We start from the raw sequence: 13,434 nt of genomic DNA on the forward strand, positions 1-13,434 counted from the left end.
AAAAAAATACACTATATACAAAGTAAAGCTACACAAGAAATAAAGAGAGAGAGAAAAAAACACTATAAACAAAGTAAAGCCACACAAAAATATACACAGGTTGCAGTCACACAAACTTTAAATGAGTGATTAAGTATCATAATTAATTGTATCCTAACTAATTAACTAACATAAACAAGAAACTTGCAATTTTAATCTAGATTAAAAAAGGAAAAGGAAAAGAAAAAAACACAAATCAGTACTTCTAGCAATACCTAAAAACATTAACTAAGAGAAAATTTTCCAATTTAATTTTGAATTGTGATAAAGTCCGGCAGTCCCTGACGTCATTAGGTAACGAATTCCAGAGGCGAGGTATTTCTACAGTATAGGAAAATGAGTATAAAGACGTTCTATGATGAGGGATAGAAAGAAGTGCTTGATGTCGGTTTCGAAGAGTTGTAAGAAATTGAAAGCGCGATAACAGATAATTCGGAGTAGAAGTATACATGATTCTGAACAGAAGAGACAGTGAATGTATTGTTCTTCGTTCCTTCAGACGCACCATGAAAGTAACTGGAGGGAAGGTGTTATATGGTCAAATTCACGAGTATTGCAGATGAATCGTACGCACACATTATGAACACGTTGTAGTCTCTCAGCTAAGAGTGAACTTATATTAGTTAGCAAGGAATCGCAATAATCAAAATGGGGCATTACATCGTCTGAATAAGATTCTTTTTTAGACTAAGGCCCGGTTGCAGAAATACCGATCAAAATATGATTGGCAATCAAGGAGGGTTTGATTGGCCATCAGTTCTATTTCTGTTGTAGAAAGAACAATCAGTGTTTGATCGGAAATCAGTCTTCCATCAGATTTGATCAACAGATTTTTGCTGGTTAAGTGACCGATCATCGATCAAGTAGGCTATTTATGTTGTTCTGTTTGCAATGCAGTTACTGTAATGTATATAGTAAATAGTTACAGCGTAACAATATTGTTTTCGACATAATGGATTCTTCTGATGAAGAAATTTTAGAATGAGAAAAATATTATTAAGAAGAAGGCGTTTCCGTGATAGAAATGAATTGTTTTTATGTATAATGACAGAGGATTTGAGCAAAGATTTAGGTTAAGTAGGGATTCGTGTATTTTGTTACTTTCAAAAATTGAAACAAATATATGCAGACAGACAAATCGAAACCTTCCACGTTCTCCTATGAACCAAGTTCTAACAATGCTGAGATTTTATGCTGTTGGAATTTTTCAGGCGGTCTTGGGTTATCTTGTTAGGGTCCACAAATCAACTATTTGCCGAGCAGTTAGGAATGTTACGTATGAAATTGCTTTGTTATGGCAGGGTTTCATAAATCCCCAAACTTCAAACAGGGAACGATTTGAAATCCAGAGAGAATTTTCAGCCATGTCAGGATTTCCAAGAGTAGCCTAATATTGGTTGTATAGACTGCTCACATCCCCATCCAGTCACCTGGTTGAAATGATGCCGAACTTTATCAAAATAGAAAAGGTTTCTTTTCTGTGAATATACAGGTAATATGTAGTCTACACCATCACTGAAATTCTGGAGTGTTGTAGCCAGTAGCGGCTTGTGGTCAAAATAATGAGTGTGCTACCATCTCTATATCGGCATACTGTATACACTTATATGTATTTATCTTAATTTGAGACTCGCCTAGTATGAAGTCCATACGACGTTCCTTCCTACTGCAGAACTTGTCAATTACCCTGGTGTAAACCCTTACATCTTGGACATCATATTATTTTCTATTGACAGTATTGCAAGAGCAGTGAGACGATCCTGGGACATAGTGTTCCTTAAAAACCGTTTTTATGCGTTTCAAGCAAGAAAAACATCTTTCTGGCTCAGCAGTAGCCATTGGTGTTGTAACCAAAATATTTAACAACTTCGGTACTTCACGGAATGGATCCTATAAATTGTTGGAGACTGTGTATTGTAACAATTGAACAGACATCTATATTTTGGAAGTCGGGTTTTCCGTATAGAACTCCAAGTTGTGTCTTTAACATTCTTTTTTTCAGTATAGTATAGCTGTTGACAGCAACTTCAAGTTCGCGTTCACGAAAATTACACGAAAAATTCTCAAAAATTTTGCTGTTTAACAATTTTGTTGCGTCTAGGTAGCTTAAAGACTGGAAACGGTGAGTAGCTTCCTGAATTATACAGTCACATACTTCCTTGGCTTCAGTTTTCTGGGATTCCATTTTCCGTCGCTTGCTAGCTGATTCAGGAGGTACCTCGTACCCCTACAGGTAGATGGCAGCAGCAGTCTGATATTTGAATTCCAAATACATTGTAAATAATTCCGAGTTCTTCCACAAACAAGCATTCTTTCGTTACGCTTTATTTTTGCAATCTCCAAGCTGTGTTGTGCTTAAGCTGACTACAGCACTTTCCCGCGTAAAAATAGCCAATCAGAGCAGTGATTTCAGCTTCGCACATGCGCATAAATGTCTACATTCTCATATGAACTTCAGAGTAGCACAACGAACCCCCTGAGGCACCAAAGAGCGAAGAGCGAAGACTAAACACTTTATAACGCGTCATGAACATAACCACGGGAAATTGTCAAATGACAGATCAGATACTATGGTATTACAAATACATTATTTGAGCAAAAATTATCACTGTGCTGTAGCACATAGCACGGTCGCGCCCGTTGGCAGGGTTCTACAATGACAACACTATATTTTTAATGAGTAGGTTACGAGCTCCATTTGTAAACAGAGAGATGGGAAATGGAATTATTTTGGGTTATGGAGGCTATGCATGTTCCAATTTCTTGTCGACTCCCCTAGCAAATCCCTCAACAGAAGCCCCCTCACGTTTTTTTTTTTTTTTTTTTTTTTTTTTGTTTGCTTCATTTTTTTTTTTCACTATATTGTAGTCTATATACAAATAGAATCCGCCTGTTTCCTTTCTACAAAAACAGCAAAACATTCACTTGAACATTCATTTGTTTTCCTAGTCACCGCCCACTTGATGCATTCGTTTCGCGACTTTTAAAGAGCATCAAATTGGCTGTGGTTGTTAAATAGCTCTGTTGTCAAATGTACTTCTTTCTCAAATCAGCAATTCGTAAATTAATTTGAGATTCACGTTTTTTGCAACGCAATGAACAATCAAATAAATCAGACATCAACTGATTGGCGATCAGGGACTGATTTGATGTGCGTTTCTGCAACCGGGCCTAAGTGGTAGAAATTCTTTCATATTGTAATCATCATTAATGACAGTGACATGTATTATGTTGCGCTACCAAGAATCGCAACCTGTCTGCCTGCAAGCGATGTAGACTGCAGCGGAACAAAAGCCCGGCTATTGCGCAGAGCTACAATAGTAGCTGATCAAGAAAGTAAGAGAACATTGCATCAATTACAATTTCATCAGACTCATTGTTATGAAATCCGAGGCTGATATAAAGAGAGGTAATGAGTTGTAATCGCTTCGACCTTTGGAATAAATTCAGCCTGCCTCATTTTTGGTACAAGTCAGTGACCCAAGACGCTCACCGCGTGGTGTAACACAACCGTGGCGTGGGGTTCCGTCAGCGTGACGCAAAGACATTACCGGTACCTCTGCGATTGCGTAGTGAGATGGCCCAACATAATGTGTGTCCTCTTTATACGTAGAGATTTGTTTAGTGGCACTTGATACACAGCATTCCTCGAGCTGGTCCAGAAGTAGTGACGCTGGAGACAGAACCGATGAGAAAGGAATAAACGATGTAAGAGAGGATAAGGTAGAAGATGGAGAAGAATAGGTGAAGGATCAGGCGAGGAAGAAGAAAGACGAAGGAGGGGAAAATGATTTATAGATTTTGAGTACACACTTTTAACAATTTATGCTCGACCATGCCGAAATGTAGTAATTATACACCTGGTAGCAGTCCTTTAATACATGTCATTAAAGTACACCTAATCATTAAAGTACAGATCTTCAGCTAATCACAAGTCAGCTTTGTATCGTTCTGTCGATTATTCTCGGATATGCAATCGACACACAATTAGCGAAAAGTCACAGAGGCTGGAAATCCAATACTGTCGCAGAAGGTTATGTTCTGTTACTATAATAATTAGCGTTAATTGTAAATAATATTCAAATAAATTCAATTTGTCATCTCGTTTTTCAATTCTAAATCAATTTCCAGGTTATATCTGACTAATGTTCATTTTTATTCTGTGCCAAGGTCAATGACATTCGGCCTCGGAAAAAATCAATACTTTCGCGTCTGCGCACATCTCACAATTCAGGTTAGTTCGCACATAACCATAACATGACCTAATTTTGAATAATTTCAAGTTAGAAATATTGTCGAGCATAAAAAGTCGTATGAAACTTGCCTATAATGGTAATTAAGACGCTCGTATGAAAATTATGAAACTCACTTGCGCTCGTTTCATAAACAATCATACTTGCGTCTTAATTACTACTAATAATAGGCTCGTTGCATAATGTACTATTATATCAATGATGTCAAAGCAAGCGCATTTTTCTGACCTTGAAGTCGTGCGCGGGCAGCAAGCGCCAAGTATGGAAAGAGGAAGGGTTGAGTATATGAATAAGCAACCTGTTGGATTAAGAAAACAGTGGTGGACGAACTTCAAACGGAACGTGAAATTTTATGTCGTTATTTTTATATAGCTCCTTTCTTTTTAATATTATCTATATTGTCTGTAAAACAAAAGTACTAACACTGATTTCTTAATATTGCACTTGTGTTTTAAATCTTAATAACATAATAGAGAGTTAAGAAGGAATATTCACTTAAATTCCATAGTAGTATAATATTATACTGTATTAAGTGGATGAAACACATCATTCATAAAGAAAGTGATATTCAAAAGAAAGAGATTGAGTATGACATGATAAGTTGGAATTGATATTGATGGTATCTTTAGTCTTACAAAAGTAATCAATAAACTAATCAAAACAATATTACAGTACAAAGAAAAGTTACCTAGCTACTGTATCTGTTTTAAGTGTAACTAATATTACATAACAAAACTCTTATCGCATTATGCTTTTAAGGTGATATTTGTGAGCAATTTCCTATCATCAGAATATTAAATTATTATCTCGAAATCTGCTGAAGCTATAGAGCTGACATTTGTACAACACATGGGCACGTATCTTTTGCTTATGATGTAACAGTAGTTGCTTTGTTAATTCATTTCCTTACAAACTATTTTCATGCGAATATTTTCAAAATTTTCAATACACTATCTTCAGTAATACGTATATACGGTATATTAGATTTACGAAAACATTCTGTAAGGCTACTAAATAAAGAGGCCTATATCTGAAAATTTCACTTTTCTATACAAAAAGTTGAGAAAATATTTCTTTTGAATAAAAAAATCAAACTAGTGAAAAATGAGCATTAAAATTAAAACTTACATTCTTATAATGCACTTATACTTCTCAGACAAATCAAAAAATTAACATGGATAAAGTTTTAATAAGTTCTCTTCCCTTTATCTATTGAATCAGTGCTGGCTATCCCTGAATATAGCTCGACCAAGCGGCATATACCACCTCTTTCGTCTGTCTCTTTCCTTTCCGCTGTAAAGCGCTCAGGCTCTCCTGGGCTCTAAAGCGCGCGCTTCCTCCTGTGGGCATCAATTGACATGCCTGCTTTATATCACTAGGGAGCGGAATTAATGGCCCTAAAAAGTGGTATTTTAGGCGCCTAAAATAGGCCCTTAAATTCCTTCATTTAGTCTCTATAAAATAAAAAATAGGATTTTTTCTTAGATTGTCACTAATATAAGATTAAACATTTATTTAACGCAAAATTCTAGGATTAAAAGAAACTTCCACACATTTCACATTTTACAAGGCTGCACAAGCATACACAAAATGAAGATATACTGTATTTAAGTTAGTGTTTTTTACCCTCCAATCACATTCCCATAGCTTGCTTCACAGCAGATGATCAGCACCAATTATGGCTATTGTGTCGCTCACTGCTGTACTTGCAAATGGTGAAGGGATTGTATGAGCGAATCCAGAAATGCATATAGAGTGTTAGTTGGGAGGCCGGAGGGAAAAAGACCTTTGGGAAGGCCGAGACGTAGATGGGGGGATAATATTAAAATGGATTTCAGAGAGGTGAGATATGATGACAGAGACTGGATTAAACATGCACAGAATAGGTACCGCTGGTGGGCTTATGTGAGGGCGGCAATGAACTTCCGGGTTCCTTAAAAGCTATTTGTGAGTAGGTAAGTATGCGTGTAGGCCTATATCGAAGGGCCATTCTGTCTAAAAATTAACTTTAATAGAAGATGTATTTGCGTCAAATTATTTGGAACCAAAGCTAACACTGAGTTATTCCCTCCTCGTTTGAAAGTCTGTTACCTAAATTTATATATAGGTCTTTCATTTCAAAATTTCCCAGTCTAAATCATTAATTAATTTAAATTGAATTCAATTTTAACAAAAAAAACACGTCAATTTCGATATTAAGGGGAAAGTCGAAAATCAAGCTTAATTGCATTTTAGATTTCACCCCCCATCCACTCCCCTTTATAAATTTCAAATGACACCCTATATTTGTATATTTAAATATGAAAGAGCGTTCAATTGTTTAATATATCTCATTCATTTATTTCACATCTTTTGTTCATATTTATTCAATTGAATTGAATTCAATTTAAATAATTATTATTTATTTAGACTGGGAAGTTTTGAAATGAAAGCCCTGTATAAATCCCACAAGGTTAGCTGCCCTTCAGTAAGGGTTGCCAAAAGACACAGCACGCTAAACAAATAAAAAATAGACATTTGTATTAATATTATTATTATTTTTTTTTTTATTATTTATGATGATAAAGACTGGATTAATTTTGCACAGGATAGGGACCGATGGCGGGCTTATGTGAGGGCGGCAATGAACCTTCGGGTTCCTTAAAAGCCATTTGTAAGTAAGTAAGTATTATTATTACTATTATTATTATTATTATCATTATTATTATTATTATTATTATTATTATTATCATTATTATTATTATTATTATTATTATTATTATTATTATCATTATTATTATTATTATTATTATTATTATTATTGTTATTTTCAATAGGAAGCTACCCTTGGGACGGTACGTTTATTCAATAATTAAATAATCAGATAGAATATAAAGTAATTTAGGTTACAAGTGATTACGTAAAATCTCAACAGAATATTTCATTACGTCTATAGCAATAATTTTCAAAATTTTTAAAGAAATTTCAAAAGATTTAAAAGATTCAACTAAGAATTTTGGAATTGTTCCCTTTACTCCAAACAATAGTTCAAATGACTGTAGGCCTAGTTGTTCTTTGGTTTTCTTATCCGTTATTTTGGGTTTTATATACTAGTTTTTTGCAGAATATACATTTTGACGTCATGACTGAGATTTCTAAGTCAGTGTTGTATACCGCACGTCCTGAGATTCGTAAGAATTACAGAATCGAACTCATGGGAGGCAAACATGTCGATAATATTTGCACAAGTCTTTCTCCGCCTTTATGCAACGTATTCTCGCTACATAATTGCTTGTGAAAAGAGCTGCTAAGCGATAGCCTACTTAGAAGATATTTGCTTTCTTTAGAATCTTCTTATTGTTGATTATTTTCAAAGCGCAAACATAATGTTCGAACTCCTCTCCTTCAGAATCAGCAAGACTCCAGTCTCTTGACGTTCCCGGTCAGATTTTCTAAACCGTTTTTTTTTTAATTTTATTTAGACTCTGTATTCACATATAGCTCAAAAAAGAGGTCAAAATTAATTTTTATTTTCATGACTATTTTCAAGCTTTTGACCAAATATGAACTAAAAAATTTCAAAACTTTGACGTAAGGAGCCTTTTTATTTATTTATTTATTTATTTATTTATTTATTTATTTATTTATTTATTTATTTATTTTTATTGCTAGTAAGTTTGAAATGAATACAACTTAATAAATACAATGAAAGATAATCTAGCCCACTCCTAAATGAGTAAGGCTCGTGCTCAGGAGGGGATTCCAATACAGACAAAAATAAAATTAAAATTGACAGTGAATACTTAGTTACTTACTTACTTACTTACTGGCTTTTAAGGAACCCGCAGGTTCATTGCCGCCCTCACATAAGCCCGCCATTGGTCCCTATCCTGAGCAAGATTAATCCAGTCTCTACCATCATATCACACCTCCCTCAAATCCATTTTAATATTATCTTCCCACCTACGTCTCGGCCTCCCCAAAGGTCTTTCTCTCCGTCCTCCCAACTAACACTCTATATGCATTTCTGGATTCGCCCATACGTGCTACATGTCCTGCCCATCTCAAACGTCTGGATTTTATGTTCCTAATTATGTCAGGTGAAGAATACAGTGCGTGCAGTTCTGTGTTGTGTAACTTTCTCCATTCTCCTGTAACTTCACCCCTCTTAGCCCCAAATATCTTCCTAAGAACCTTATTCTCAAACACCCTTAATCTCTGTTCCTCTCTCAAAAGTTAGAGTCCAAGTTTCACAACCATACAGAACAACCGGTAATATAACTGTTTTATAAATTCTAACTTTCAGATTTTTTGACAGAAGAGTAGATGACAAAAGCTTCTCAACCGAATAATACCACGCATTTCCCATATTTATTCTGCGTCTAATTTCCTCCCGAGTGTCATTTATACAGATACAGATATGAATACTCATTAAATATTGTTTAATATGTTTAAATCCAAACTATAAATCCAATACAAATTATTTTTATTAATTTTTTTTTTATTAATGAGTCACTCCACGTCAAATCGCACAAAATTATACAAATTTTGACCTTCATATTTCTGATTGCGTTTATATTCTTTTTACCAACTCTATGGGTCTAACAAACCAACAAGTGTACTTTTATTTCCTCCTAAGTCCACATGTTTTTAAAATATTACATGTTAAAATTCGTTAAAAATGTCGCACAATCCAACATTTAAAGCGTCATATTTCCGAGAATATTTATGTTAAAGTACTGTCTTTTGTTAAATATTTACTAACTAATTTTAATATAATTATTACAAATATTTTTTATGATTCAATTTTTAAAAGTTAGATATCAATGTGAAATAGCCGTATTAAAAATCTAAACAAATGCCTACTAGGTGCACTGAAGAATTCTTAATAATTTCAGAAAAAATCACAATGGGATCTCCAATAGTTTCATGGAAATTTAATTACTTACGACGCAATGTGTAGCGGTCGGTGCAGCAGCAGTGGACGGGAAGCGTAGAAGCGCGGTGGGAGGTTTATCGGCGCTGGATGATCGACTGAACGTTGCAAGATTACACACAGTAGGGATCAGGTCACTCGAGAAAACACTGCTAATTTACTTATTATGATATCCTCAAATATTTGTACATTATGCTTTTTAAACGTTTGTTTTCATTCACACTACACTTTAAATTTTCATTCGCCTACCTTCTTTCTTGAAAGAAAATTGATTTACTAGGCCTAAATCTTCAGTTTTTGACAACGGAATGAAAGAATGTAATTTTAATGTACCAGTTATTGGTTTTAGATTGTGGTATCTGACCTGCAAATTTTCAGTGTGGTTTTTGTGCTTATTCAATGGACAAAATATAAATGACACTTTAGAAATGTTTTTTGTGACCAATCAAACAGTTTTTTTCGTTGATGTTGTTTTATAGGATCTTGTACAGGCTGCTCTCGTTGCAAGTCTTTTAACAGTTCCTCCAATGCCACCACATGGACTTTTACCATGCGACGTTGCAGAGAAGTGTCATTCAGCACTAATTCCATAATCGTCTTCATGTAAGCAATTATTTTTAAAATTCTTTTTGTTTTTGTATTGTTAACTTGATCCATCGGAAAAGTAAATGATTTTTTTCATATCGTTGAATTCTTGCTTTAAGAAGTTGATTGCTTCGGATTGAAAACAATGAAAGGAATCGGTGTCATGTTTCATGCTTTCTGAGATGACGACAATATTTTTGTGACGAATTTCTCTATCTTCTTTGAAATATACTACGAGAGGATGTATTGTGTCTTGGCATTTTTTCCAATGCACACCTTGTACTCAATCTTGAATTACAGATGAATAATTTTCAGAAAAGTCTGCAATAGGCCTAACTATGTAATTTTCAGGTTGTTCATTTTCTTTGCATTCCGTCAAAAATAAAATATGGCGACTTTTGAAGGGGTGACGATGCATCTTCTACATGAAAAACTTTACTTGCTTGGAAGCCTTTTATTATTTTTTTTTAACTTTTCACGGGGGTATCGTTTTCGTTGTAGTTTTCTTTTCTTGATAGGGGATTCTATTGACATCAAACTCTTGTTTAATTCCTCAATATTGGTGATTTCTAGCGCTGTATCCATAGATCTGCTAGAATAAGAACTGGGGTAATCACTCTCCCTGCCCGCATTTTTATTCGATTCATGTTTACTAATATCACAAGAACTACCGGCTTCACATATAATTTCATCTGACCTATCTAGAAGTTGATAGATTTTTTACGGAACGAATCACATATTCGCACATTCAAAGACTCCTTTAAATTGAGCTTTATCAATAAATCGCGACTTATGCGTCTTAGTGTTTTCTTTTTAAAAGCGTGATTAGAAAGGTCAAATGGATTTAAACACTTGTTATATATTACGCGTTCATTACCTTCACTGATGTTGTATAGAAGTCACGTCACTCCGTGAAATTCTAACCCTGACTGATTATTTTTCTCTTCTATATTTTGTCTCCTGCCATCTGTTTACTGCCATAAAGTTTACTGCCGTACCCAGCCTTGCTATCTTTAAACACTTGGCTATATTACAGTATAAACATATAGCATTGTGAAGGGCTCCCCCTCTTAGCTGTTCTGACAATAATAAGATAACTTTAGATATTTACTGTTCCTTAAGGTATTGATCATTTGATGAATGAATGCATTTCTTTCGTAGTGTTGCGAGATCAGATATTACATGCAACGGGGGATTTCGTAAAAATTGCCGCCGACAGCCTTCTAGTCTATCTATGGCTGCAAGGAGTACATTAGCTGGGAATCGAGAGCGCGTGCATGCCTCCGGAAAATAAATTGTTACAAATGTATGTGTGGAGATCCCACTTTTCTAAATGCAGTAGTTTACAGATAATACATCAGGGAACAAGTCTATAATTTTTTCAGATTTTTAACTTGGCTATTTAATATAGTAATTATGCTTTGAAAAAGAAATGATTAAAAAAATACGCCAAATTTTAAATTTATTAGTGATAGGCCTAAAGTAATAAAAAGTGTTGTATTTAGTCTTTAAAATGCGCCAAACCGCAAATCTCAATTATTTGTAGACACAGAGTTTCAAGTGAGTTTATGTAACAGTGTGCGTATAATTTGCGTAATTTCAGATAGTCATAACTACACAAATAATTAATAATTGTGAAAATAAAACATTACGGGTCTCTTTATTTGATGTCTGGAATTCATGAAAAAAAAAATTCGACCATTTCCGAGAAGGTAGTGTTTTATAGCTGTGCGATTTGACGTGGAATGACTCTAATTTGGAGAGGATTCGTGGTTTAAATATTATTGGAATAAAATTTGTTTAATAGTCTGGAACCTTGACTCATGCTATGATAAAAAGCTGCATTGGTTTTACTTTTTGGTTCAGACAAACGCAGAGAATTCATATTTTTAGTTCTATATTTATGTATATACCTTTCAAAGTTATTAAAATTTCTATGAAAATATTTTAATAAAATAAAATAATACATTTCTTTAATGTTGAAACCTTTGAAATGTTTAAACAACAATTCAGTTGGGTAATCTTTCTGCTTTTTTAAACAAATTTTAATACCTTTTTCTGTAGTAAAATTAACGGATAAAGGTTGGATTTATAAGTTCCACCCAACTTATAATAGTGACGTCAACACAAAATATATTAGTCCTAAAGGCACCAAATTTTGTACAGATGATATTATTGTACGTCGGTTTCTATACAGCCCGATCCGTTTGGGTATGGATAATATTAATTTATTATTATAAAGCTAGTAGGAAAAATTAATTGCTGGTTATATTATGATTAAAAGATGGGAGTTTCCATAGACAATCAACAATGCATAAACTCAAAGGACAAATGAAAATCGAAGATGATTAAAATGCTACTATAAATCAACAGCGGGCACAATGTGTTCTTTGGTATGCTAAATTTGAGAGTGTTAAAAGAGTTCAAAGGGAATTTCGACGTGAATATGGTGTGCGTAATGTACCTAAATACGATTCCATAAAGTTGTGGTATCGAACATTTGTAGAAACAGGTCGTGTGTTAAAAAAAAACATACAGGAGGTAGCATGCGAAACCCAGTACGAGAAGCAGCTATCTCTTGACTTGGTCCCCAAACTCCCCAGATCTAACCCCTTCTGACTTCTTCGTGTGCGGTTTTGTTAAAGACATTGTCTATTCACAGAAACCCAGAAACATTGATGATCTGAGAGTAAAAATTACTCAAGCTTTTCAACAAATCACCCCTCTTATGTTACAACGGACATGGGCTGAATTGCATCACCGGTATGAGTTGTGCAGGGTGCGCAATGGGGCAGGGCATAGTTGCGCCCCACGATCAGGTAAGATGCAGCAGATAAAAAAGGGTCCCTGTTTTGTGGGCATAGTTGCTCCCCGTTCCCATCAGGTAGAGAAAAGGGCCATGGCATAGTTGCACCCCAATGGAATAGGTAGAGAAAAATACATTATGGAAACTCGAGCCTCGTAATCAACCAATCTTATCGATTTCTTATTCGATTTAATATTCATTACCGATACCGTTAAAACGAACACCATGAAGTTGGCAGTACCTTATTAACTGTTTTTCTAATGTTTATGCAGTGATTATCATTACCGATACCGTTAAAATGAACACTATGAAGTTGGCAGTACCTTATTAACTCTTTCTCTAATGTTTATGCAGTGATTATCAATAGCTTACCGTTAAAATGAACACCATGAAGTTGGCAGTACCTTATCAACTGTTTTAGTACCTTATTAACTGTTTTTCTAATGTTTATGTAGTGATTATCAATAGCTTACCGTTAAAATTAACACCATGAAGTTGGCAGTACCTTATTAACTGTTTCTCTAATGTTTATGCAGTGATTATCAATAGCTTACCGTTAAAATGAACACCATGAAGTTGGCAGTATCTTATTAACTTTTTTAATACCTTATTAACTGTTTTTCTAATGTTTATGCAGTGATTATCAATAGCTTACCGTTAAAATGAACACCATGAAGTTGGCAGTACCTTATTAACTGTTTTAGTACCTTATTAACTGTTTTTCTAATGTTTATGCAGTGATTATCAATAGCTTACCGTTAAAATGAACACCATGAAGTTGGCAGTTCCTTATTAACTGTTTTAGTACCTTATTAACTGTTTTTCTAATGTTTATG

General features: G+C 34.4%; 1 protein-coding gene across 3 annotated transcripts in view; it reads left to right on the forward strand.

Moving 5' to 3' along the window:
* Positions 1 to 13,434, forward strand: part of LOC138713870 (GTPase-activating Rap/Ran-GAP domain-like protein 3) — an 878,969-nt gene that overhangs the window by 503,828 nt on the left and 361,707 nt on the right. The gene's annotated exons all lie outside the window — the stretch shown is intronic.

The sequence above is a fragment of the Periplaneta americana genome, chromosome 14 (genome assembly GCF_040183065.1).
Source record: "Periplaneta americana isolate PAMFEO1 chromosome 14, P.americana_PAMFEO1_priV1, whole genome shotgun sequence".
NCBI classification, from domain to species: domain Eukaryota; kingdom Metazoa; phylum Arthropoda; class Insecta; order Blattodea; family Blattidae; genus Periplaneta; species Periplaneta americana.